A 6,005-nucleotide genomic window follows, 5' to 3' on the forward strand; every position below is an offset into this window, starting at 1 on the left:
AGAATCTTAACCACTGGACCGTGAGGGAATTTCCCACCCTCCTTTTCTATCACAGCATGGAGGGGCTACAGTGGCATAGAGGATGGCAGAAGTCTTCAGCTGGGAATCGTGGAGTCTGCCACCATGGCCCCCTGCAGACACATCTGAAGAGGTCACCCTTTGAAAAGACAGTGGTTTCTTGGGGAGATTCCCAGCAAGAAGGGCTCTAGCAGGAAGCAGGGTGGACATGGCCAATGCAGTACAGTAATTACATCAGGTTTAGTTCACGTGCCCTGGCCCTTATCTGCCCTGTTCCGCCTGCTTCTCCCCCCACCACCCCAGCATTCTAGCCCCCTTCTCACCCCAGGGCCTTGGCGACCTGCTCAGTGGAGATCCTCCACGCTCACCCTGTCATCAGCTCATGTCCTAACAGTGTCGGCTTCCGCAGCCTCCCCCAGGAGAGGGTTTGGCTTCGGCATGGCTTCTGTCACATCCGTCAGAGGAGTAACAGAGTCTTGATTCTTCCCCAAGTGCACACTTCTGCATCCAGGAGAAGATCACACTGGGGGGTAGAGGATCTGACTTTCCCAGCAACTTACCAGAAAGTCTGTGTAACTCAGCCTAGAAACGCAGGGGAATTAATGTCCCATGCAGTGAACTTCGGGGGCTTCCCTGGTAGCTCAGCTGGTAGAGAATCCGCCTACAATGCAGGAGACCCCGGTCTGACTCCTGGGTTGGGAAGATCCCCCGGATGAGGGCATGGCAACCACGCCAGTATTCTTGCCTGGAGAATCCCCGTGGACAGAGGAGCCTGGTGGGCTACAGTCCATGGGGTTGAAAAGAATCAGGCAGGACTGAGCAACTGAGCAGAGCACCCAGCACAGCTGTGAGCTTCAACAGTGACAGGAGAGAGAGGCCTGGCGGACACATCCCTCTCCTTCCTTCTCCAGAGGCATGCTCCCCAGGCACTGTTTCCACCTGGCTTGTCAGAACGACAGTCTGCGCAATCAAGCAGCCAGCCGTCTTCTCTTGTGCAGCCGAGGGCAGCTCATCAATGGGCCACCTTGCATTTGCTTTCACTCCTTTCCTGCTCCTGTCTCCTGCCCAGGGATTTGCAATAAAGCTGCAGCATTGTGAGGTTTGCCTCCAGTTTTTCTTCAAGGGAACATGGGCTAGGAGAGTAACTGATGATATTTGTTATGAGCATATGTGAGCAGGTCCCTGGAGGGGTAGTTTAGAGATTTGGCAAAGAGATACAGCATTGAATCTGAAATACTGAATTCCAGGTAAAGAGTGACTTTTTTTTTTTTTTTTTTAGTATAAGTGTCTCCCAAATATTGAATGGCCCATACTTGTGCTAAAAGAATTATTTGCAGTTCCTCTGAAATTCACCTTTAAATCTGCATCCTGTATTTTATTTGTTAAGCCTGTCTGAAGACTCTGAGAAATTCCTGGGAAAGAGGCTTTGCTGGGTTTAAGGTAAGGGAACAGTGTAGGCCAAACTCTATGAAGCTGTGCAAAGAGTGAAAGAATATAGCGAGAGTGTAAAATGTGAAGAGGGGCACAGTGGGAGTCAGAACTGGGCCACAGTGAAGAGTCTTGCTCTTTGTTGCTTTGCTTAGTCTCAACCTCGGGTCCAACTCTTTGCAACCCCATGGACATCAGTATGGCAGGCTTCCCTGTTCTTCGCTATCTTCTGAAGTTTGTTCAAACTCATGTCCTTTGAGTCAGTGATGCCATCCAACCGTCTCATCCTCTGTCACCTCCTTCTCTTGCCCCCAGTCTTTCCCAACATCAGTGTCTTTTCCAATGAGTCAGCTCTTTGCCTCAGGTGCCCCAAATTTTGATGCTTCAGCTCCAGCACCAGTCCTTCCAATGAATATTCAGGCTTGATCTCCTTGCAGTCAAAGGGACTCTCAAGAGTCTTCTCCAACACCACAGTTCAAAAGCATCAATTCTTCGGCACTCAGTGTTCTTTATGGTCCAACTCTCACATCTTACATGACTGCTGGAAAACCATAGCTTTGACTATACAGAACTTTGTTGGCAAAGTGATGTCTCTGCTTTTTAATACACTGTCTAGGTTTGTTGTAACTTTCCTTCCAAGGAGCAAGCTGGCTGCAGTCACCATCTGCAGTGATTTTGGAGCCCAAGAAAATAAAATTTGTCACTGTTTCCACTTTTCCCCCTTCTATTTGTCATGAAATGATGGGACCAGATGCCATGATCTTCATTTTTTGAATGTTGAGTTGTAAGCCAGCTTTTTCACTCTCCTCTTTCACCCTCATCAAGAGGCTCTTTAGTTCCTGTTCTTTCTACTATTAGAGTGGCACCATCTGCACATCTGAGGCTCTTGATATTTTTCCTGGCAATCTTGATTCCAGCTTGTAACTCCTCCAGCCCAGCATTTTGCATAATGTAGTTTGCATATAAGTTAAATAAGCAGGGTGACATTATATAGACTTGACATACTCCTTTTTCAATTTTGAACCAATCGGTTGCTCCATGTCTAATTTTAACTGTTGTTTCTTGACATGCATACAGATTTCTCAGGAGATAGGTAAGGTGGTCTGGTAATCTCATCTCTTTAAGAATCTTCCACAGTTTGTGGTGATCCACACAGTCAAAGGTTTTAGCATAGGCAATGAAGCAGTAGTAGATGTTTTTCTGGAATTTCCTTGCTTTCTCTATGATCCGACGGATGCTGGTAATTTGATCTTTGGTTCCTCTACCTTTTCTAAATCCAGTGTATACATCTGGAAGTTCTTGGTTCATGTACCACTGAAGCTTAGCTTGAAGGATTTTTAACATTACCTTGCAGGCATGTGAAATGAATGCAATTGTGAGGTAGTTTGCAAAGAGTCAGACATGACTGAGAAACTTTCACTTCACTTCATGCATATAGACACACAGAGGAATATTATTCAGTCCTAAAAAAGAATGAAGCACTGATGCATGCTACCATATGGACAGACCCTGGAAACACTTCTGCTAAGTGAAATAAGCAGTCACAAAATGTCCTAGCTCACTGCATCTATATACAATATTCAGAATAAGGAAATTCATTGAAACAGAAGACAGATTGGCAGTTGCCAGGGAGAAGAGGGAATGGGGAGCCAAAGTTTAACAAGTACAGGATTCTATTTTGAGGCAATTAAATTGTCTAAGAATCAGATAGACGCAGTGCCTGACAGCATTGTGAATTTACTAAATGCCACTGAATCGTTCAGTTTAGATGGTTAATTTTATGTTACGAATTTCACCTCGATTAAGAAAACAATTATTCCATAGGCAACGGTAAATAACAAAAGGGTTTTAAAGCAGGCAAATACCCCAATTCCTTGTACTTATATAGATCACTGCTTTTTTGTAGGAAATAGATTGTTGGCAATGGAGGCTGGCAAGAGTAGAGAGAGATATTTAGTGGCGACTACAATCATCCAGATGGTGGTTGGCACCACCGTAACGTTTGTGCAAAGAATGGGACAGAGAGACAACTTGAGAGGAAGAGTCACCATGAAAAGTGACAGATGAAAGAGCAGCCAAAGAGGACTCAGGTTTTCAGGGTGACGCACTACCAGTGCACCATTTTACTGAGTTACCAAATAGGAGCAAAGACAGACGGGGTGGTGAGCTTATTTTTAGACTTAAAGTTGAGAGGTCTGTGAGACATCCAAGTGCAGTTACTAATTAGGGAGCTGGAAATACAGGTTTGAGAGTTTTTGCCCTCCTAATGAAGCTGTAGGAGAGGACAAGATTGCATAGGGCAAGAGTCTAGAATGAGAAGGACAGAAAGCTTACAACAGAGCCTGAAGGAACTTCAAATGTAAGGTTAAATAGAAAAGGAGGAGTAGGCAGAGGAGACCAAGATGTGTCAAAAAATTGTGAAAAGCCAAGGAGAGCAAAAACAGGGGGTCAAATGGAGACATTGCTTTGAGAAGAATGAAGTGGTCTGTTGTCTTGAATGCTTCTGAGAAGTGAAGTGTCCATTGGGTTTAGCAGCATGGTAGTAATTGTCAACCTTTCCATGGAAGGGTGGGGATAAAATCAGAATTATTAATTTGTGGAGTGAGAATTTTATATCTTTACCCTCTTGACATCCAGTTCACTGCAGGGTTGTTCTGGATTCTATTCTCCTGAATTATCTTGGTACGGAGTCCCGCCAATGTTGCGTAAGGAATCTATGTCATGCAGGCCCTATGTAACACCGCTGTTGAAGATTTTGCCTGTGATAACAAAATGTGTACTTCCTTTATGCTACCTCAGCTACTGATGTTGCTTCTTGATACTGACTTTCCTCTTAGGTTTACGTTTTCATGTCTGGAGAAAGCAGATTTAATGACAGTAGGATTGAGTTGTTAGGAAGATTTTCCACTCATCATTCCTCATTTCTTCCTGGATGACTTTCCCTATGACCCTCCCTCGTCTTAAAAGATAGCAGACACTTCCTAGATTGGACATGGAAGCTATGGGCTTTTTGTCTGTGGTCCAAGGGTGCAATTGACCAGGAAATACATTAGCCTTATTTTCCATATGGCATATGGTGTGGTGGTGGTTTCGTTGCTAAGTCACGTCTGACTCTCGTGACACCCCCATGAACTGTAGCCTTCTAGGCTCTTCTGTCCATGGGATTCTCTAGGCAAGAATACTGGAGTGGGTTGCCATTTCCTTCTCCAGGGAGTCTTCTGAATCCAGGGATCAAACCCAGGTCTCCTGCATTATTTTCCATTCTCAAGTGCTAGGCAAAAGGCCACTACTCATACAAAATCCCCATTAATGGAGAGATGATTTATAATAAGGTTTCTCTAGGGGGAAAAAACAGAGAAGGCAATGGCAACCCACTCCAGTACTCTTGCCTGGAAAATCCCATGGACAGAGGAGCCTGGTAGGCTGCAGTCCATGGGGTCCGGAAGAGTCAGACACAACTGAGCAACTTCACTTTCACTTTTCACTTTCATGCATTGGAGAAGGAAATGGCAACCCACTCCAGTGTTCTTGCCTGGAAAATCCCAGGGACGGTGGAGCCTGGTGGGCTGCCGTCTATGGGGTTGCACAGAGTCGGACACGACTGAAGTGACTTAGCAGCAGCAGCAGCAGCAGCAGGGGAAAAAAACAAACAAACCATGATTTATAGCATGTACCAATTTCCATGGTGTAAATACTTCCACCACATCCAATTTCAAGCTGCTGCAAGGTCACTGAATTCAGAGATAAGAGATGAACAGAATCAGCTCTAAGCGGTTGGTACAAACTGGCTCAAACACCAACATCCCTCTTTCTAACTTTAAATGTTTTCCTGGAAACTGGTCAACTTTTTCTCCTAATTTACTTCCAGAATTTATCATCAGATTTGATTTAAGAAGTGCTTAGGTAGGAGCTGCTCAGTAAGTATGTGTGGAATGAATGAAAGAATAAATGGAATCACCGTTGCTTGTTTCACTGACCTCATTCTACAGTGAAGGAAAAGCAGTTGGCTTTGTCAGGCGAGTGTATGCTCCTCAGCTCTTGTCTTGTCACACCAAGGATTTGGAGTGATGGACATTAAACCCCCTCGGCAGGTCACAGATCTCGGGCCTTGGACAGACCGTGTTATAGCTCTCAGGTCTCGAATGGACCATGTTATAGCTCTTAGACAAATCAGTGTTACAGCTCAGTGTTACAGCTCTATTTTATTTAGAAGATAGGCCAATCCATCTTTGAGGCGTGAAGGCACATCAATCCAAAGACGCAAAGAGAAGAGCGCCTCAGTGCGCGGGAGACAGAGAGAGAGAGCCCTTTGGCTCCTCTTTTTATGTGTTTTTTTTCTCCCCCCTGGGCCTGCCCTATGCAAATTGGGTTTAGGCAGGAGCACTGTTCTACCAGAAGTCCTCACTCCAATCCTCGGACCTTCCTTTGACCTTCCTCTGTTCTATTTTCGCAGGCTTTTCCCTTCCTTGTCTTTTAGCCACCACCATTTCGGACTCCTTTTCCCTATTCTAACTACCTAACATTCCCCCCTCAAGAGATGGGAGGCCCAATTCTTTGGG

Source organism: Cervus canadensis, chromosome 2 (assembly GCF_019320065.1).
Source record: "Cervus canadensis isolate Bull #8, Minnesota chromosome 2, ASM1932006v1, whole genome shotgun sequence".
Taxonomy (NCBI): domain Eukaryota; kingdom Metazoa; phylum Chordata; class Mammalia; order Artiodactyla; family Cervidae; genus Cervus; species Cervus canadensis.